Genomic DNA, 22,309 nt, shown 5'->3' on the forward strand with positions numbered 1-22,309 from the left:
AGAATCTGTTGGTGTGCCTCTAGCACTGTCTAGGGGAGAAACAGAATAGTGGAGGAAAAAGGATTCAAGAATATGCTGTATTGGACACAGGATGCTGGTTAAAACACAACCTTTATCACTAATTTGTATTCACAGCTATACAGTGCCTCCTATTCACCAAGGACTGTGACAGGTGTTCAAAATATTTTTATTTTGGAAACATCATGACAATCCAAAGGCTAAGTTTATTGGCCCCAAATCGAAGTTAAAGGAAGTGAGGATTAAAATGTTAAAAAAAAAATCTGTTCAAGGTCAAAGTACAGAAAGTGGAGAACTGCAAGTTCACTCAAATGGGTCTGATTTCAAGGCCAGGGCTCTTTCCACTATAGGCAATGACCCCAACCTAGTTGTGCGTCACAATTGCCTGGAGAAAACGTGGAAACACATTTTTTAGTTTCCCACTCCTAAGACTGTCTCAGAAGGTGGTAATATTAGTATAGTACTTTTCTCTCAGGGTTGTTGCTCACATTAAATGTAATAAAGTATACGGGACTGTTTGATTAACATCAAGTTTAACATTGATAGGCAATTAATAGTTTTAGTACATGTGATTGTCTAATTTCCTTTCTTTTGATTTCCTAGTCAGAACATAATCTTCTGATAAGTAATTAGGCTTATCAAGTAAGCGCCTTGAAACCAGAAAAGGGTGTGGAAAACAATATATTTTGGCTTGATAACCACATTATAAATTAACACACTTAATTTCTAGCTTTTAAATCAGCATTCTTGAGTCTGAGCAGCGCTAGTCAAATTCCTCCAGTTTAATCATTCCTTTGTTAACCGAAAAAACAAAGTTTTGAAATCTGCAAAGCTGAAGAATGGAGTTAGAGCAGAACAGATACGAACTGTTTTAATTGGGAGTAGAGTATGTTTTTTGCTATTATTGTATTTGTTCTGGAGGTCAGTTTCGTGAATACAGTACAAAATTAACTCATTCAAATGCAAGACCACTTTTTCTCATCTTAGTAGATGGTGTTTTTTTTTTCGGCTTCAATACATCATAGCTAGATTAGGTTGAAACAGAAAATGTAGTAGGGCTACATCTCTGGCTCCTTTAAAATTCCTCCTGCTCCTCTCACCTCCACTTTCCCCAACAACAGCAGTACGCTTATCAAGAAAGGTCTGGTCTTCTGTCCCCAAAGACATTCTGAAGCATTATTTCTACTTCCAAGAGGGGTTTATAGTAAGTTGTATCTAAATTAGCATTCTTCCCCTCCCATTACCACGAACTTTAGATAGTTTGCCTGTAGGCAAATAACTTCTTTCTTTCCAATTTTCAAAAAGGCACTCAGCAGGAACTTACCAAATGCATTCTCCCTGAAGAAAAGTTAAGCAGTTTCCCTAAAACCACACAGCCATCAAACTAGTGGGAGAAGGGAGACTGAAAGTGACTGTTACACCCAGTCTCGCTCCCATAATTACCCAAACTGCCTGCATCCCCGCCGTAGGACAGGGCTTTCTACGGGACCAGAAAGGAAAACCAGGGAGGTGAGAGCCAGGAAATCAGGAGAGGTGCCTTTCCCGGCATGCTCTGCAGCACACCGAAGGGCGCCAGACATATCCCGGCGTGCATCGGGGAGCGCCCAAGGGCGATGGTTCCCGGCTCCTGGAGGGGCACGCGAAGTTAAAGCGGTAGGTGTGACCTGAGTTAGTTTTGACTTCCTGCTTTCTCGTTTCCACTTTAGGAATATAATCTCATAACGGCTGAAAAGGAGGTCTTCTAACTACCCTCCCTTTCCGCGTGCGAACGACTTTCGGCGCCGCTTCGAGAACGGTGCCAGGTGATTAGCGGTTAGGGGCGGGCCTGAGCTGATCACGTGATCAAACCTGGCCGCCAATGACTAGCCGGGTGTTCCAGCAGCGCGAGGATTCCGGGACCCGTGTGCGGAGCGGCTCGTGGGCCCGCTGCGGTCGGCCCTGGCAGGTACGCGCAGGCGCCCTGGTTGCCACGCGCCCCGTCTGTCCCCACGCGCCCAGCGGCGCTTACTTGGAGCGAGGTGTTAAGAGTCTGTCTGTTTTTTTGGGGGGGGGGGTGCAAGGAAAATGTGGGGGGCAGTGGCGTCACGTGGACGCCGCAGCCAATCGCACTCGGAGGCGCACCCACAGCTTTCCCCGGCGCCCCGGGGTGCGACGTGTTCAGTGAGGTTCGGCTTTCCCCTGCCGGTCCCAGCACTCTTTCGAAGCGCATGTGCGGCCTGTAAAGTCTGGCCGCCGGTTTTCGTGGCGTCCTGCTCCGCTGTGAGCACGGACGACAAGTTCTAGGCAAAATGGCTGCTGGAAAGAGTCGCCTAGTAGGGGGAGCGCTGCGGCCGCGTGAAGGTCACATGACGAGGTTGGCAGCGCGTGCTGCTGGCGCGGGGACGGGGGAGGGTGGAAGGGGAGACGAGCAGCCAGTCATGTGCTCTCGACTGCGCCGTTCCTAGGTTTTCCAGCGCTTTTCCTATGGCCCGACTGGCTGCTTTTACTCCTCCCACCTCGAAGCGTGGCAAGCGTCGGTGAGAAGCTGTGTGGTGTGGTAGACCGAGCAGGGTTCTGGGATTGAGGACACCTAGGGGGTAGGCCTTTGGCTGCTTTTGCAATTAGGAAGTCATGTTCCAGTCCTGGGGCTTCCCTGGTGGCTCAGCGGTGAAGAATCCGCCTGACAATGCAGGGGACGCAGGAGACGCAGGTTCGATCCCTTGGTCCGGAAGATCCCGTAGAGGAGGAAATGGCAACCCACTCCAGTATTCTTGTCTGAAAAATTACATGGACAGAGGAGCCTGGCAGGCTGCAGCGCACAGAGTCGAACTGGGCTCAGCACGCTTTTACGTTGCCAGTCCTGGCCTCTGTTTACTCATCGTACAGCTCTGTATAGGAGGTTATTATTATTATTTTTTAAAGCCCTTAGAAGGTATATGACCTCTACCTCAACCCAATGTCATGCTGATAGCAAAACAATTAAAAACAGTCATTGGGAGATAAGCCGGTCTCCCCGTAGGAGAAAACCCACAATAGTCCCCCTGCGTCCATCCTTAAATTGATGTGGGAAACTTGGTGGAGGTAGCTTGTTAAAATATTCTGAACACGTCTGTCTGTAGTTAGCAGTAGCATATATACTCTGTACCTGGCCACTATCTCATTTGAAAAGTATTTTGTCTTAGACTTCTAGTCCCTCTGTTTTCTTGGAGAGAAGTCAAGAGGGAAGTAGTATTGTCATAACAGTGGAGATAGGGAAACGAAAGGAGTTAAAGGGCATGTGCTAATGCCCCAAAACTCTCACTAGAAAGAAGTGATCTTCTCCACTTGGTGGGCCAGTCTTTATAAAAATTTTGAGGCTTCCTACCACCAGCCTTTGTTGTTTTTCATAGTTCTGCGTTTTACCAAGGGTCAAGGTTTTAGTGAAATGAAGCAGGCCTAAGTTATGTGTTTTTCATATCATTGCCTGGGCTTTATGGTACATTTGGTGTATCTTGAAGAGCCTTTTGAATTTTGTGGGCACACAATCTGGAAAACATTTATTGAACAATAAATGTTTAATAAATGATAATAGTTATCACTTTTGAACAGTTATACTAGTAGTTAACATCTTTCTAGCCTAGTACTTTATGTCTTAATTCACTTAGTTCTCATAACAAACCTGAGTTAAGTACTGAAAGTGAAAGTGAAGTCGCTCAGTTGTGTCCGACTCTTTGCTGCCCATGGACTGTCCACCAAGCCCCTGCGTCCATGGGATTCTCCAGGCAAGAATACTGGAGTGGGTTGCCATTTCCTTCTCCAGGGTATCTTCCTGGCCCAGGGATTGAACCCAGGTCTCCCACATTGCAGGCAGACGCTTTAACCTCTGCACCTCCAGGGACAAGAATTACAGTCTCTCAGAAAACCTCCTATAGAGACACAGAACTTCAGATCCAAGTACTAACATCAAAGATTTCAATAAGTACTACTATCTTCATTTTCCCAACGAGGGAAATAGCAACAGAGAGATTAAGTAACTGGCACAAGGTCGTATGGCTGATAATTTACAGTTCCAACCAGAATTCTTTTAGAAAACTTGACAAAATGAGTCTAAGTTTCACTTGGAAGAATGAGCTTATAAAGTCGAAAAAATTTTGAAAGAAGAAAATTAAGTGGGGACTTGTACTAGTGAATATACAAATAAAGCTATGGTAATCAAAACAATAAGCGGTAACTGGAATAGATAGCACTGGGTCAAAATAATCTAGAAATATATAAGACTAGTGTTATACAGGTGACATTTCATGTTAGTTGAGAAAGAATTTTGAAATTATGTTGAAACAATTGGCTAGCCATTTGGAAAAAAAATGGAATCCTTCCTTAAAATGTAAATAAAATCTGAGAGTTAGTTCAGTTGTGTCTGACTCTTTGCGACCCCATGGACTGCAGCACATCTGGCTTCCCTGTCCATCACCAACTCCCAGAACTTACTTAAACTCATGTCCCTTGAGTCGGTGATGCCATTCAACCATCTGCCATCTAAAATCTGGGGGAATTAAATATAGAATATGAATTCTAAGTTCCTGCTTTAAGGAAGAGAGAAACAGATGATGAAGGAGATGATGATTAATGAGACCTCAAATAACTTGAAGGAAAAGAACTGTTCAGTATTGGCTGGACTGCTGACATGAATTTTCAGCTGTTTTTTTTTAAAGGTAGCTGTGATACAAACCCCAGGACGCCCACCTACCCTGTCACACAAATTGCCAAAGAATAGTTTGTGTAACATTCCACCTTCTTCCATTTAGTCCCTCTTAGAAATCCACCACCAACCTTGGGCACTTCACCCCAACAAATTTGTAAGAGTTGTTAGGTTTTTGTGTAAGACTTGTAAGTCTTGGTGAGTTAGCTGTCTGTGGCTGCTGGAGATTATAACGACCTTTTTTACTTTCTGTGCAACAAAGAAGCTTTGTAAATAAAGTCTTAATATTTAAAGAAAAATTACTGCTTTAAAAAAACGGGTAAGCAATTTTCTAGTCTTCGCATAGGATGAGCTGTTCTGAGCATGATTGCAAAGGCAATTATGATTGATAGAATTCTTATTGATAAAATTATGTAAAACAGCCTCTAGTTGGCAACAATACCATCAAGTTAAAAGACACCTTTACTCATTTAGTATTCATTTGACATATTTATTGAGTGTGTTTGATGTGGCAGGCAGTTTTCCAGGTGTAGGGGAACCAATAATGACTAGATCCAGGCAAAATGTGGGGAAAAATTTTTTTGCAGCAGGTTGGACTCAGAAGGTTACTTTAGCATCTAACAGATTGTCAAAAGACCTGAATAGATAGATTGCATGCATAGAGAAATAAAAATAATCAATAAAGATAAAAATTATTTTCTACTTAGAAACAACACAGAACAACTCCCTCTGCAGCAAATTGGCATATATGTGATAAAATAGTAGTATCTAGTATTGGCATAGGAGTGGGGAAATGGGCACACTCATACACTGTTGTTCATGGATATTTACTTTTGAACATTCTTTCTGGAGAATATTTTGGCCATACTTAAGGAAAGCATGGGCATCCCAGGTGACTCAGTGGTAAAGAATCTACCTGCAGTGCAGGAGACACCGGAGAAGGCAATGGCACCCCACTCCAGTACTCTTGCCTGGAAAATCCCATGGACAGAGGAGCATGGTAGGCTGCAGTCCATGGGGTCGCTGAGGGTTGGACACGACTGAGCAACTTCACTTTGACTTTTCACTTGCATGCATTGGAGAAGGAAATGGCAACCCACTCCAGTGTTCTTGCCTGGAGAATCCCAGGGACGGGGGAGCCTGGTGGGCTGCCATCTCTGGGGTCACACAGAGTCGGACACGACTGAAGTGACTTAGCAGCAGCAGCAGCAGGAGACACAGGAGACTTGGGTTCGATCTCTGGGTTGGGAAGAGCCCTTGGAGGAGGAAATAGCAACCCACTCCAGCATTCTTGCCATGGACAGAGGAGCCTGGTGGCTATACTCCATGGGGTTGCCAGTCGCCAAGAGTTGATCACAACTGAGCGACTAAGCACACATTGAAGCGTTAATAACCTATCACTCAGTTGCTCCTTTTCTTTATTAAGGCCCTAAGTGGTAAATTTGCAAAGATACTCGTTTAAGAGTTGTCTTTTTTAAAAAATTAATTTTATTTTTAATTGAAGGATAATTACTTGTAATATTGTGTTGGTTTCTGCCATGCATAAAAATACAGAACACTTCATGAATTTGCATGTCATCCTTGTATTGTGGCCATGCTAATCTTCTCTGCATCTTTCCAGTTTTAGTATATGTGCTGCTGAAGTGAGCACAATAGTTGTCTTAAATAGTAGCAAAAAAACCCCAAGAAAAATGTAAATTTTAAATAATGGGTGTTTGGCTACATAAATAAGATGCCCTCATAGAGGGTAGTTGGAGAAGGCGATGGCACCCCACTCCAGTGGAAAATCCCATGGACAGAGGAGCATGGTAGGCTGCAGTCCATGGGGTCTCCAAGAGTCGGACACGACTGAGCGACTTCCCTTTCACTTTTCACTTGCATGCATTGGAGAAGGAAATGGCAACCCATTCCAGTGTTCTTGCCTGGAGAACCCCAGGGATGGGGGAGCCTGGTGGGCTGCTGTCTATGGGGGTCGCACAGAGTCAGACATGACTGAAGTGACTTAGCAGCAGCAGCAGCAGCAGCAGCAGCGTAGAGGGTAATGTAACTAGTAGGCATGATAGAGATTTCTAGTAATGACTTGGAAAGCACATTATATATATTGTTAAGTGTAAAAAGCCAGTTTTAAGGTTATTTGTAGTGTGATCACATTTTTGTAGGAATATACCTCTATGTGTTCATTTACCTAGAAATCTAAGATGGTTTATATCAAACATAAACTAATGGTGATTTTATTTGAATGATAGGATTTTGGGATGAATTTAATTTAAAAAAAACTTGTTATTTTTTGGAAAAGTTTTAGATATATAGAAAAATTTCAAAGACAGTATAGAGAGTCTCTAAATACCAAATGCCCAGTTTTCCCTATTGTTAATGTCTTAATGTTTGTGTGGTGTATATATTATAATTAATGAACCAAGATACACAATTATGAACTGCATAGTTTAATCAGGTTTTTTTTTTTTTCAGTTTTTATCTACTGTCTCTTTTTCTATTCAAAAATTTCATCTAGGATATCATAAATACTTAAAAATTTTATTAATGGTTTGTTGGTTTCCCTGGTAGCTCAGAGGTAAAGAATTGACCTGCAGTACATGAGATGTAGGTGACTTGGGATCGATTCCTGGGTTGGGAAGATCCCCTGGAGTAGAAAATGGCAATCCACTTCAGTATTCTTCCTGGGAAAATCACATGGACAGGAGCCTAGCAGGCTATAGGGTCACAAAGAGTCAGGCACGACTAAGTGACTGAACACACACACACACACACACACACACACACACACGCGCACGCACATACAGTGCTTTTTTGATGGGTGAAATTACAGGGAAGAAGGTGTGAGGGGGAAAAGAGAAGTGATGTAGGGAAAAAGTGAAAACAAACGTAAGGCATGTGTGACCCAGATGGCCATAGCTTTGTTCCAAACAAAGCTGGCTGCTTGTTCTTCCAAGTCATCTGCAGAGAGTTCTTACGAAATTCTTTCCTCTCAGAACCTTCCATTATACAACCACAATACCTTTTAATCATGTCCTCTTAGGATTCTCTTGACTGTGCTAGTTTCTTGACTTTTCTTGTTTTGATGACCTTGACAGTTTTGAAGAGTACTGGTCAGATGTTCCTCAATTGGGATTTGATGTTTTTTCCATGATTAGACTGGGGTTAGAGTCAACATGACTTGTCACAATGTTGACCTTGATCACCTGCCTGTGAATTTGGTTTTTAAATGTTTTCTTTTTTTGTAGTTTCTGTTTTTTAGAAAATAATCTGTGTTCCTTGTTTTTGTTATAACAAAAAGTATTTGTAATAATATTGTGAACATGTCTGTCGATCTTTAGCAATAGCATTTGTAGTAAGTGGTACATCGATAAGCTGATAATACAGACAGATGATAATAGAAATTAGAGTCAAAGAAAAAATAACTGGCCAAGTTGCTGGAAGGACTAACTATAAAAAGGAATTAAAGGCATTAGTATAGTATAGCTTGTTTTAACAGTCTTTAAACTGTGTTAGGAAGAACAGCCTGGTAACTATGAATTATGCCTAACAAGGTGAAAATAAATAAGATAGATTAGGCCAATTAGGTAAATTCATTCAACAGCAAGTATTAACGAACCCTACTGTATGCCGGGTATTATACAGGTCTAGGGATTGAGCAGTGAAGAAGACAGTGTCTTAATTTTTTTTTTCCTAAAAAAATTTTTTTTTTATCTGGCCATGCCACATAGAATTTGGGATAGGATCCCTGACCAGAATAGTTCCGTGACCAAGGAGATGAGGGACTGAACATGTGCCCCCTGCAGTGGAAACTGGGCCACCAGGGAAATCCCAACAATCTTATTTATAATGGGAATTTATGTTCTAGTAGATAGACAACAAACTAATACATAATATGATTTCAGATATTGTCACAGTGCTGTGAAGAAAACAGTACAAAAGAATAGAGCGTGGTGGTGGTAGGCTTGGTGTTTCTTTTAGGTGGTCATGCGCTAAGGATTCTCTGAGGTAGCATTTAAAGGTAAAGAAACCTGAATGATAAGGAGTGAGCCCTGCTAGCATGTGGAACTTTTCAAGCAGTGGGCGGGGCTACTAGTGCAAAGGTTCTGGGGCAAGAATCAGTTTGAGATTTTCAAGGAAGTGTAAGAAGGCTGGTGTGCTCGAGTTTGGAGATTGCTGCAGTATTGATGGCAGTGGTGGTGGCAGTTTGGTAGTAGCAAATGATACTGAGAAGTTGTGGGTCTCAGATGGTATAGAGCTTTATAAACTCGAAGGGCTTTGGATTTTGTTCTAAGTGTGGTGGGATCCACTGGACAAGTTTTATGAAGACAAACAATACTATCTAATTTATGTTTTTACAAGATTGTTTTGACTACTGGAGAGGCAAGAGGGGCAGCAGGAGACCATTCAGGAAGTCATTGGAATGGTATGATGAAGTATGATGGCTTTGGGTCAGAGAGGCAGTGATGGAAGCAGTGTGAGGGGAGGTCAGATTCAGAGTCTGTTTGGAAGGTGGAATTGATAGAATTTGCTGATAGATTAGTTGTGAGATGTGTGAGAGAGGGATCAAAGATGGATCCAAGGTTAGCTAGAGCAATTAGTATCACATACAGAGATGGAATACTGGAAGGAGTTACTAGTTTGGAGTTTAAACTGAACAATTTAATTGGATATGTTGATTTTGAGATGTTCACTGGAAATCCTTCCTGGTGGTTCAGACTGTAAAGAATCTGCCTGCAAAGCAGGAGACCTGGGTTTGATTCCTGGGTTGAGAAGATCCCCTGGGAGAAGGGAATGGTTACCCACTCCAATATTCTTGCCTGGAGCATCCTGTGGACAGAGGAGCCTGGTGGGCTACAGTCCATGGGCTCGCAAAGAGTTGTGAGTGACTAACACACACGCTCTCTATCCAGAAATAGGTAATTGATTGTTCAGTCTGGAGCCCACAGTCAAAGTCATGGCTGTGAATATACATTTAGGATGTCATCAATACGTAGATGGCGTTTAAAAATCTGGGTCTGGTGAGGTCAGCCAGGGAGGTAGAGAAGAGGGCCAGTGACCGAGCCCTGAAACTAAACTGAAAGCTTAGATAGAGAAATAAGTAACCCTTAGATTGTTTTGTATCTGCATAAGCACAGTATTTACTGTGTCTGTATGGTACAATATTAAATAAAGCTTTTGAGATGTTTGTAATGTAACTTGGGCTCTTCCTGATACATAAACTGATTCTTCAGGTTTTTCTCTCTGCCCTACTTAAAGAGTTTTGTCTCTGTTACCTGGGGGCATAAACTCCAAATTTCATAGTTTAGCATGCCAGGCCTATCACTGTTGAACTCTGCCCTACCTTTCTATCCTCTCTTCTCTTTATCATTCCTGTCATGCCCAACATGTTCTGCTTGTGTATAACCCTCTATTTGCCTGATACACTCTTTCTACTTCTCTTTCTGCTCTTTGCCTCAAACTCTTGCTCAGTCTTCTGTGTGTAGCTTACATTTGCTATGTAATTTCCCCAAATTTCCACAGATAAAAGTTTGCTCCTTAGTGCACAGTACTTCCTCAGCTCTGTTGTTGGTACTTTAATTTATAGCAGAATATAAAGTCAGTTGATATTGACTGGCTTTTTTTTTTTTTTTGGTGGGTAAATGATGTTTATTTTTACTAAAAAAATTTTTAAAAATTTTAATTGGAGACTAATTACAATATTGTGGTGGTTTGGGCCATACATTCACATGAATCAGCCATGAGTGTACATGTGCTCCCCATCCTGACCCTTGACTGGCTTTTTTAATTCATTTGTTTCCCCAGTGTGTGACATGTAGTAGATGTACAAGCTAATGCTTGGAAAAAGTTTAGAAGTTTTGTTTTGGCAAAAGAGAGTAAATAACTAAAACTTTATCTTATAATACATGAACATATGGATCATTAGCTGAGATTTTTAGGATTTTTTTTACTGGTGAGTTTTGGTTTTAATGATATTTATTGTGATTGAATTTAGCCAGTACAAAGTTTAATACTGTCAATTAGGAGCCTTAGTTCAGAGACATTTTTAGAGTGGTTTAATCTCTAGAGTTGAATAATGCTTATTCTTTGAAGGCAAGGTATTATAATAGATTTCTTCTTTCATTTGCCCACTTTCACACCCACCTTCTCAGTAGTCAGGAATTCTATTTTAACATTACATGTGTACTTTGAGCTGTTTGCTAGAGGAGAAACCCAATGTAATAAATCCAGTAGAATCAGCAGTACCCACCCCAGGAATGTCTTTAAACTATTGCAGAGAGACAGACTTAATGGTGTGAATTGTAGGTGTGCAGGTTTCAGTCTGTGAGCTCAAGTAGGGTTAATTATTCTGTCATTCAATTGTAGGCATGTATTAAGCACCACCATATGTGGGCACTGTATGGGGTGCTGTGGGGGATGCACAAAAGAAAAGTTCTGGTTCCTTGCACACAAATCCCTGACAATTTAGTCAAGGAATTGAAACATAACATTAAAAAGGAGTTTAATCTTAACAAGCGGTGTATCAGTAAGTGCAGAGTACTGTGTATAAATCAAAGACTTTGCATTTCTTAAGCCCATAATTATATTTGCAGAGATATATGGTCTTATCTTGCATCTGTTTCAACATTTTGACCTGACTTGCAAGCTCTGCATTTTCTCCTGTCCTTCAACATTTTTAGTTTCAAAAAGATATTGTTGATTTCACTCTTTGATGTCATGAAAGCCCTATATGGGAAGAGTGCTCTGCCAGTGCATTGCTTTCCAGCATTTGATTCTTGCACGCCTATAAAGCAAATAGGTAATTTGAAAAGGTAGAATGTTATTTAACCTTTGTTAGTGTGACAGAGGCATCCTTTTATAGTTTTGCTATATGGATAGGTTTCCTTAGACACGTTTTCTCCTTCTGCCTAAGGCTGAAGGGGTGGGAGCAGTTGAGGGGGAGGGGAGAAGTGTATAGAACCTAGGGGAAAAAATGTTGTGTGTATGAATATGAGTTTAAAAGTACTTATTTTTGGATTTGAATTATAGAAGCAGTTTTCTTCTCATTTGAGAAGATATGAAAAACATAGATAAGCACAAAAAAGGAAATAAAAATGTCAAATATGCTACCTACCACTTTCAAGGAATCTGCGTACCAGTGCAGGAGGCACAGGTTTGATTGCTGGTCTGGGAAGATCCCTGGAGAAGGAAGTGGCAACCCACTCCAGTATCCTTGCCTGGAAAAACCCCACGGACAGAGGAGCCTGGCGGGCTACAGTCCACGGAGTTGCAAAGAGTGAGACAGCCTACCACTCACTGTTAACCTTACTGATATGCTTCTAGTCTTTTTTTTTTAAGTGGCAAGTTTTGTTTTTTAGTAAATAAAATATTTCAGCTACCTTTAGATATGAATAAATAATTGCCTTTACATAAGGTGAATCTAGGCAGATTACTCTCAGTGCAGTTCTTCAGTAGCTTCTCATAATAAATGGAATCAAGTGGAGACCAGTTCAGATTCTTTAGCCTAGCAGATACAGCCCTTTACCTTATAGCTTTGGGCTTCCCTGGTGGCTCAGTTGGTGAAGAATCTGAGCGAGCCACCTGCAATGTGGGAGACCTGGGTTAAATCTCTGGGTTGGGAGGATCCCCTGGAGAAGGGCATGGCAACCCACTGCAGTATTCTTGCCTGAAGAATCCTCATGGACAGAGGAGCCTGGCAGACTGCAGTCCATGGGGTTGTAAAGAGTCCGACATGACTGCGTGACTAAGCACACGCACCTTGTAGCTTATCTCATTTACTGTCTGTCTCTCTCAGACACATCTTTGTTAAATCCATACTACAGGTACTACTTTCAGGCCTCTAGACCAGGGGTTGGGAGACTTTTTCTGTAAAAGGCCAGATAAGAAATATTTTAAGTTTTTGGGGTCTTTTTTGTCAATAACTACTCACTCGTGCTGTGGTAGCATGAAGGCAGCTATTGACAATGTGTAAGTGAATGATCATGGCTCTGTTCCAGGGAAACTTTAATTATGGACATTAAAATTTTTCATGTCATTAAAATTTGATTAATTTTTTTTCATCCATTAAAGAATGTAAAAACCATTCTTAGTCTGTGGGCAAATAAAAAAAGATGGCAGAACATGGCCTATGGGGTTGTAGTTTTCCAACTGTTGTTATAGACTACCATGCTTGCTATACCTCTGCTTGTATTCGGTGTTCCTTCCCCCCATTTTTTTTTTCCTAGGATGACTGACTGTCTTGCTCATAACTCATCTTAGAAGTCAGAGTCTCAGGGAAGTTAGAGCTCTGCTGTTTAGACCTCTATCGTTGTATTTATTTGACTATATTAAAAAATTGTAATAAAATAGAATATAAAATACACTGTTTTAACTAGTGGTAAGTATCTAGTTCTTTGGCACTGTGTTCACATTGTTGTGCAGTCATCATCACCATCCATCTCCAGGATTTCATTTCTCCAGGCTGAAACTCTGTACATATAAAATACTATTTAATTTACCGTTTTCCTCTCACCCTAGTCCCCGCACACCATTCTGCTTTCTGTCTCCGTGAATTTGACTACTGCAAATACCCCACATACGTGAAATCATACAAAATATTAGGTTGGTACAAAAGTAATTGAGGTTTTGGACCGTGAATTTTAAATCATTATAACTAGGTTCAAACAGATCTTTATTAATCAAAATAGGAACCATTACAATCAACACATTTTTGCCAATGAGAAACAAGTTCATTTATTCCTGTGGTGTAAAAATCCATGCTTTGGGATTTGATAATCTCTTGGAAAACATTTTCTGCCTCCTGCTGGATGTAGAAGCATTTTCCCTGCAAAAGGTTGTCTAGATGCTTGAAGAAGTGTAGTTGATTGGCGAGGGGCAGGTGAATATGGCAGATGAGGCAAAACTTGGTAGTCCAGTTCGTTCAGCTTTTGAAGCATTCATTGTACGATGTATGGTCGCACGTTGTCATGGAGAAGAGTTGGGTCCATTCTGTTGACCAGTGCGGGCTGCGGGTATTGCAGTTTTCGGTGCATCTCATCAAATTGTTGAGCGTACTACTCAGATGTAATGGTTTTGCTGGGATTCAAAAAGCTGTAGTGGATCAGACTGGCTGCAGACCACCGGACACTGACCATGACCTTGTTTTGGTACACGTTTGGCTTTGGGAAGTGCGTTGGAGCTCCTGCTCAGTCTAACAACTGAGCTGGTCACCGCCTGATGTATAAAATCCACTTTTCATTTGTCGCATGTCACAATCTATCAAGAAATGATTTGTTGTTGTTAGGTGGAATGAAAGGTGACATGTCAAAACAAAGAATTTTTCGATTAGTGGTCAGCTCATGAGGCACCTGCTTATTGAGCTTTTTCACCTTTCCCATTTGTTTCAAATGCCGAATGACTTTAGAATGGTCAATGTTGAGTTCTTCAGCAACTTCTTGTGTAGTTGTTTTTTTTTTTTTTTTCATTCTCCAGGGGTCTTGTGTAGTTGTAAGAGGATCAGCTTGGGTGATTGCTCTCAGTTGGTCATTGTCAACTTCCCATTGCCTGGCCAGCATGCTTTTCATCTTCAAGGCTCTCATCACTTGCAAAACTTCACAAACCACCACTGCATCATACATTTGTTAGCAGTTCCTGGGCCAGATGCATTGTTGATGTTGTGAATTGTCTCCACTGCTTTGTGACTGATTTTGAAATTAAAAAAAAAAATTGCTTGAATTTGCTTTTTGTCTAACATCATTTTTATAGGCTAAAATAAATATAAATACTAAGTAATGTCATTAGCAAAAAAAAAAAAAGGTGAGAAATGTGCATTAAAATGATGTATAACATAACCACATTTAAGAATGTATTCCAGTATCAAATGGGAAAGGTCAACAATGCAAAAAACCACAGTTACTTTTGTACCAACCTAGTATTTGTCTTTTTGAAACTGGCTAATTTCACTTAGGGCTTCCCTGGTGGCTCAGTGGTTAAGAATCGCCTACCAATGCAGGGGATGCAGTTTCGATCTTTGGGTTGGGAAAATCCCCTGGAGAAGGAAATAGCAACCTATTCCAGTGTTCTTGCCTGGGAAATCTCATGGACAGAGGAGCCTGGTGGGCTACAGTCCATGGGGTCACAAATAGAGCTGGACATGCCTTAGGGACTAAACAGCAAGAATTTCACTTAGCCTGATGCTTCATAGTTCATCTATGTTGTACCATGTGTTAGGACTGGCTGGATAATATTCTGTGTTGTCATTAGTCACTAAGTCATGGCTATTATATGTATATATCATGTGTTTTTGTGTATCCACCCATCTGTTGATGGATATTTGGGTTGTTTCTACGTTGTGGCTGTTGTGAATAATGTTATGAACGTGGGTATATAAACATCTCTTTGAGTCTGTGCTATCAATTCTTTTGAGTATATATCTCGAAGTATTGATAGAATTGCTGGATCACATGGTAATTCTGTTCTTAAATTTTTGAGGAACTGCAGTAGTTTATCATTAAGACTCGAGTTTTTTTTAAAGTAAACCTTTTGGCGAATGATCTTAGATTATGGAAAAGTTGTAGTTTATAACAGAGATTTTCTATGCTCCTCACCCAGTTTCTCCTAATGTTAACGTCTTACCTCACGAGGGCACCTTTGTCAAAACTGAGAAACCAACATTGATATATTACTATTAGGTAAATTCCAGGCTTGATTTGGACTTCATTAGTACTCTTGCTTGGAAACGCCCATGGACGGAGGAGCCTGGTGGGCTGCAGTCCATGGGGTCGCTAAGAGTCGGACAGGACTGAGCGACTTCACTTTCACTTTTCACTTTCATGCTTTGGAGAAGGAAATGGCAACCCACTCTAGTGTTCTTGCCTGGAGAGTCCCAGGGACGGAGGAGCCTGGTAGGCTGCCGTCTCTGGGGTTGCACAGAGTTGGACACGACTGAAGAGACTTAGCAGCAGCAGTTTTCCCAATAATGTGCTTGTTCTGTTCCTGGATACACTTGAGGATATTACATTGTATTTATTCTGTATGTTATTTTATTTATGTTTAATCTTTTTGTTGTTGTTTGTTTCTCTAGTACTTAGTACAGAGCATGGTATGTAATAAGAGCACAGTGTTTCTTGAATAAATGATCTCCTTTTAATTTTTCTCTCCTTTTTGGGGGCATGTTCATTAACTGTCCTTCAGGTTTGCTTGACTGATATTTATCCTTGTATCTTTATGTTCCTCTCTGTTTGTGGATAACTTTGATAAAAATAAAATTACAATTAAAGATAGTTGGTAAAGAATGACAACAAAAACTCCAATCAAACTCAGATTCTCCTTTACAAAAGCCACAAAAGTTGATCACTTTTTGCTAAATATATCTGATAACAAGGGAGCTTACCACTTTGTGAGGAAACTTGTTTCATTGTTGAGTAGTTTTAGACGTCAAAAGGTTATTCCTTATGCTCATTTGAAAACCTTTTGTAGAAACTTCCATTCCAGAACCCTCTAGAATATATGGAATATTCTTGCTTTCACGACAACCTTCAAGTAATTTCTTTAACTTATCTTCATAATCCATCCCTACATCTTAAATCTTCTAGGCAATGATTATGAAGATCATCTTTGATTTTGAGACTGATTATCACTGAATCCTTCCAGATCATGGTTCACTGGCTCCTGACTGTTCTGTGGATGTTGATTTGTTGGTTCTGCTGCAGGTGGCTGTGCTGCCCAAACCTCTACTGCCTGGTGACCTTAATTGGCTACTGATGTTCTTGTGTGATCTTCTCAAGAGCTGACCTCAGTGGTGCCTATGGAATTATCAATGTTGACTTTATAGCTGCCCTTTTTGGCCCATTCTCTTCTCCTGATACCACTAAAGTTCCCATTAAGTTTCCTAAAGGTTAGCCTTGTGCTTTTAATTTATTACAGCAGACTTACAAGGAATTTGAGAGAAGCTTCTCTGCGCTTGGTAGTTCTACCCTCACATAGTGCCAGAGGATTCCTTCCTTGCTAGTAGTCTGCTGGAGTTTTTTGATACAGCTCATGTACCTCTACTCTACTGTCTCTCACCACATTAAGAATTCTCTTTTTTAGCTGAGGTTTTGCCTGGAGTGATTGGATATGGCCTGCTTCCTTATTATTTAAGTATGTTAGTTCTAATGTTCTGGGATCCTACCGTCAGCTTTAAAGTCCTCCTGCAAAGAATTCCCTGGTGGTTCAGTGGATAGGACTCAGCACTTTCATACTAGCTTGGCACAGCTTAAAAAAAAAAAAAGCCCTCCTGCAAACTTAACAGCTTATTGCCTACCTTGCCCAAATTCCTCTGGAGAGGGAATTCACTCCCAGCCTAGTCCTTTGTTGCATTTACAGCAAAGGCTGGACATAACATGTGTTGGAAGAATGGAGGAATATTAACTAAATTGTGGTGTTAAAAGTGAAAAACACATATTAAAGTCTTTGCAGCAACTTGCAAAGTATGTTTTCAAAAATAGTGGTAAATGAAGAGTAGAACCAAAAGTGCAGAGATCCTGCTTTAAAAAAAGATGTCTAAAAAAACCCCAAACCCTATAAAAATATATACACATGAATATAGAAATTCAGAGTAATACAAAGTCATGGTCAGTAGTAAGACTGTGCTGCTGCTGCTGCTAAGTCACTTCAGTCGTGTCCGACTCTGTGCGACCCCATAGACAGCAGCCCATCAGGCTCCACCGTCCCTGGGATTCTCCAGGCAAGAAACTGGAATGGGTTGCCATTTCCTTCTCCAATGCATGAAAGTGAAAAGTCAAAGTGAAGTCGCTCAGTCGTGTTCGACTCTTAGCGACCCCATGGACTGCAGCCTACCAGGCTCCTCTGTCCATGGGATTTTCTAGGCAAGAGTACTGGAGTGGGGTACTAAGACTGTAGGTATCAGAAATTATATTATTTATTGATTTTTCTGTGTTTTCTGTTAGACTGCAAGCTCTAAGAAGTCAAGAGTCTAGACGGTCTGTCCTAGATCAGTGCCTGGCCTGTAGTAGTTTTCAATAAATCATGTTGATTGTTTAATGGATTAAAATTTGAAATTTTTTTGATTGTTTTATTGTTTAGTGCTATAGTAATGCTTGTGTGTGTGTGAGTCATCTGTCATGTCCAGCTCTCTCTCCATGGAATTCTCCAGGCAAGAATACTGGAGTGGATTGCCATTCCTTTCTCCAGGGGCTCTTCCCAACCCAGGGATTGAACCTAGGTTTCCCGCATTACGGGTAGATTCTTTACCATCTGAGCCACCAGGGAAGCCCTATAGTAATGCTTATTGAAGTTAAAAACGAAAATTAAAAAGTGAATTTTCAATGATTTCAACCTTTTAAAAATACATTATAGTATCTGAATATTCTTCCCACCCTTGTTGGCCTTCTTTGGTCCTCTTAAAAAGTGGTGGCTCAAACAGGATATACTAGTACAGATTTTGACAGGCCAGCCCAGTGAATAGAGGAATATTTTCTACTCAGGTTCTGGTAGAAAGTGTACACAGAAGAACTGTACAAAAAGGATCTTATTGACCCAGATAACCATGATGGTGTGATCACTCACCTAGACCCAGACATCATGGAGTGCAAAGGCAAGTGGGCCTTAGGAAGCATCACTACAAACAAAGCTAGTGGAGGTGATGGAATTCCAGCTGAACTTTTTGAAATCCTAAAACATGATGCTGTGAAAGTGCTGCACTCAATATGCCAGCAAATTTAGAAAGCTCAGCAGTGGCCACAGGACTGGAAAAAGTCCTTTTTCATTCCAATCCCAAAGAAAGACAATGCCAAAGAATGTTTAAACTACCGCACAATTGCACTCATCCCACACACTAGCAAAGTGATGCTCAAAATTCTCCAAGGTAGGCGTCAACAGTATGTGAACTGAGAAATTCCAGATGTTCAAGCTGGTTTTAGAAAAGGCAGAGGAACCAGAGATCCAATTGCCAACATCCAGTTGATCATAGAAAAAGCAAGAGAATTCCAGAAAAACATCTGGTTTATTGACTATGCCAAAGCCTTTGACTGTGTGGATCACAACAAACTGGAAAATTCTTCAAGCGATGAGAATACCAGACCACCTTACCTGCCTCCTGAGAAATCTGTATGCAGGTCAAGAAGCAACAGTTAGAACCAGACATGGAACAATGGACTGGTTCCAAATTGGAAAAGGAGCCCGTTAAGGCTGTATATTGTTACCGTGCTTATTTAACTTATATGCAGAGTACATCATGTGAAATGTCTGGCTGGATGAAGCACAAGCTAGAATCAAGATTGCAGGGAGAAATATCAGTAGCTTCAGATATGTAGGTGACAACACCCTTATGGCAGAAAAGTGAAGAGGAACTAAAGAGCCTCTTGATGAAAGTGAAAAAGAAGAGTGAAAAGCTGGTTTAAATCTCAACATTCAGAAAACTAAGATCATGGCATCTGGTCCCATCACTTCATGGCAAATAGATGGGGAAACAGTGGAAACAGTGACAGATTTTATTTTTGGGGGGCTCCAAAATCTCTTCAATTGGTGACTGCAGCCATGAAATTAAGACACTTACTCCTTGGAAGGAAAGTTATGACCAACCTAGACAGCATATTAAAAAGGAGAGACATTACTTGCTGGCAAAGGTCTGTCAAAGCTGTGGTTTTTCCCGTGGTCACGTATGGATGTGAGAGTTGGATTGTGAAGAAAGTTGAGCGCTAAAGAATTGATGCTTTTGAACTGTGGTGTTGGAGAAGACTCTTGAGAATCCCTTGGACTGCAAGGAGATCCAACCAGTCCATTCTAAAGGACCTCAGCCCTGAATATTCATTGGAAGAACTGATGCTGAAGCTGAAGCTCCAATTCTTTGGCCACCTGATGTGAAGAACTGACACATTGGAAAAGACCCTGATGCTGGGAAAGATTGAGGGCAGAAGGAGAAGGGGATGACAGAGGATGCGATGGTTGGATAGTATCACCGACTCAATGGATATGAGTTTGAGCAAACTCCAGGAGTTGGTGATGGATAGGGAAGCCTAGGATGCTGCAGTCCATGGGGTTGCAAAGAGTTGGACATGACTGAATGACTGAATTGAATGGTGGGAGTATGGTTTATTAAGTGAAAGTGAAAATCTCCCAGTCGTGTCCGACTCTTTGTGACCCCATGGACTGTACAGTCCATGGACTTCTCCAGGCCAGGATACTGGAGTGGGTAGCCTTTCCCTTCTTCAGGGGGTCTTCCCAACCCAAGGATTGAACCCAGGTCTCCTGCATTGTAGGCAGATTCTTTACCAGCTGAGCCACAAGGGAAGCATGGTTTATAATAAGTTGGGGCTTCCCTGGTGGCTCAGAGGTTAAAGTGTCTGCCTTCAATGTGGGAGACCTGGGTTCGATCCCTGGTTCGGGAAGATCCCCTGGAGAAGGAAATGGCAACCCACTCCAGTCTTCTTGCCTGGAGAATCCCATGGACAGAGGAGAGTGGTGGGCTACACAGTCCACGGGTTCGCAAAGAGTCGGACACGACTGAGCGACTTCACTTTCACTTTCTAGTATAGGTGCTAGGGCTTGCCCGTGGCGTTGTTAATGTATAAAACCCAGATGTTCTGCCTATTTTTCTTGAGCAGTGACTCCAGGAAGTTGACAACTAAGTGGATGTTGTACACAAACTCATAATCTGTCATCTTCACATGGCCAATAGCCACTGCCACACACAGCACCTTCTTCGTCTGGAGTTTGATCATGGACTTCACTTCACTAACTTGGCCATCATGTTCTCATTGTGAATCAGCAAGGAACGAAATTTGCCAGCCTTATTCAGGCCTGGGCCCAGAATTTGTGGGGTCTGCTGAAGACTGAATCATAAAGGCATCATGCTTCTTGGCCAGCTTCTTGACCAGTTTCTTATTCTTGTTGAGTTGGTTTAGCACCAAAATGTCCACATGGGGGGATATCTGCAACTTTGGCCTATTCACAGTGCTATCTGTCTCCTCGAACACATATAGAGACCATGGGGCAGGGAGTGGGCTTGAGCCTGACTGTGCCAGAGAAGCATTTGTCCTTCTGAGGGTTGTAGTTCTTCAGGCTGACCTGAAGCTTCACCACTCCAAAAACTTCCAGTGTTTGCACTGGTTCCTATGCAAGACTTCCCACACTAACTCCTAGAGGGTGTCTGGGGAGATTTTGCTGCTTGGGGTTCTTTGTGTTGAAATAACTAGAAGAGAGCCACACCTCCATTTTTAGAGTTTGTTTTTGTTTTTAGGTTAAATTTACTTTGTTGGTATTTAAAACTTTAGTTTTGTTAACACATTGTAATAATTTCCAGGTCTTTCCCAGTGAGTATTTACCTGCTGATAGAACTGACCAGCTTGCCTGCACTGGAAGTGCTAAGTAGCAAAACATTCAAAAATTGGGCAGCCAGAGAATAAAAGAAGTAAAACCTCTGCAAAATCTACACATTTTCTAATTATCCTCCAGATAATTTAGTGATGATTATCCATTTACTAGGTGTGTTCTTCAGAATTCCTGAAGTGGCAGGAGGTTAAGTACTTAGATAAAAATCAGAAACTGACCTCTTGGCTTTGTCTTCAGATAGTATTGAAAATCTGTTTTTTTCCAGGAAGGTGTGCCATTGCAGTCTTACCATTATTCTCCAGATGCTTAGAAACTGCCAAGAGCCCCTCATTTTTCATGATCTTCATTGGCTCTCATATTCATGGACCAGGAGTTGGCAAATTTTTTCTGTAAAGGTTCAGATAGTAAATATTTTAGACTTTGTAGGCCTGAGGGTCTCTGCATTAACAACTCATCTATGCTGTTGTATCATAAAACCAGCCATAGACAATTCATAAGTGAATGCATGTGATGATATTCCAGTAAAACTATTTACAAAAGTAGACATCAGGCCTAGTAGTGTGATGACCCCTATCACCCGCCACCTTCACCTTCATTAAGAAGATAAAATAGTAGAACTCTATGGTGGAACTCATTTTCTTTTGAAAGGCCTTGAATCTTTGAAGGACTTGAAGGGCTTCTAACTTCCAATATTTGTTTTTTTGAAAATCCTTTGCTTTTCTAATTTATTGATCCTTTATTTAAAAACTAATCATTTCCTGCGGCCCCCCCCCCCCCCCACCACCACCACACACGGCCAGTCTTTTCCTGGTTCACACTACTTTCTGTGTGCCTCTTAAAAGTTACTTAACTTTTTCCACATCAGTACAATGGAGATAATAATATCTACTTTAGGCTTGCTGTGAGAATTGATTAGATAAGAATGTAAAGTGCTGGAGACAATGCTTGGCATATAGTAGGCAGTTAGTAAGTATTTGCTGCTATTATTGTCAACATTATCATCATTTTACAAATTGAAATGCCCTTCTCAGTGTTTTTGACAATCCGTTACTACTTCCTGGTCCAACCCTAATGGCAGAAAGAGAAGAGGAACTAAAGAGCCTCTTCATGAAAGTGAAAGAGGAGAGTGAAAAAGTTGGCTTAAAACTCAACATTCAAAAAACTAAGATCATGGCATCTGGTCCCATCACGTCATGGCAAATAAATGGGGAAACAATGGAAACAGTGACAGACTTTTATTTTCTTGGGCTCTAGAATCACTGCAGATGGTGACTGCTGCAGCCATGAAATTAAAAGACGCTTGCTCCTTGAAAGAAAAGCTGTGAGAAA

General features: G+C 41.2%; 1 protein-coding gene, 1 non-coding gene and 1 pseudogene across 38 annotated transcripts in view; 1 reads left to right on the forward strand and 2 right to left on the reverse strand.

Annotated features, from left to right (window-relative positions):
- The first annotated feature begins 1,624 nt into the window (after positions 1–1,624).
- Positions 1,625–22,309, forward strand: part of MGA (MAX dimerization protein MGA) — a 150,445-nt gene continuing 129,760 nt past the window's right edge. For 30 of the 37 annotated variants that reach the window (XM_060419075.1, XM_042253011.2, XM_012181250.5 and 27 more), the window contains exon 1: positions 1,625–1,671. The gene's annotated coding sequence lies outside the window, so the exon portion shown is untranslated. Of the gene's footprint in view, positions 1,964–22,309 lie in introns of all 37 variants that reach the window. The other 7 variants (XM_060419077.1, XM_042253008.1, XM_060419079.1 and 4 more) reach the window with 1 other exon arrangement.
- On the reverse strand, positions 6,220–6,326 carry LOC114115905 (U6 spliceosomal RNA). Its single transcript, XR_003590014.1, has one exon. It is a non-coding gene; the product is annotated as a U6 spliceosomal RNA (small nuclear RNA).
- On the reverse strand, positions 20,188–21,327 carry LOC101116404 (large ribosomal subunit protein uL1-like; annotated as a pseudogene).

Source organism: Ovis aries, chromosome 7 (assembly GCF_016772045.2).
Source record: "Ovis aries strain OAR_USU_Benz2616 breed Rambouillet chromosome 7, ARS-UI_Ramb_v3.0, whole genome shotgun sequence".
Taxonomy (NCBI): Eukaryota; Metazoa; Chordata; class Mammalia; order Artiodactyla; family Bovidae; genus Ovis; species Ovis aries.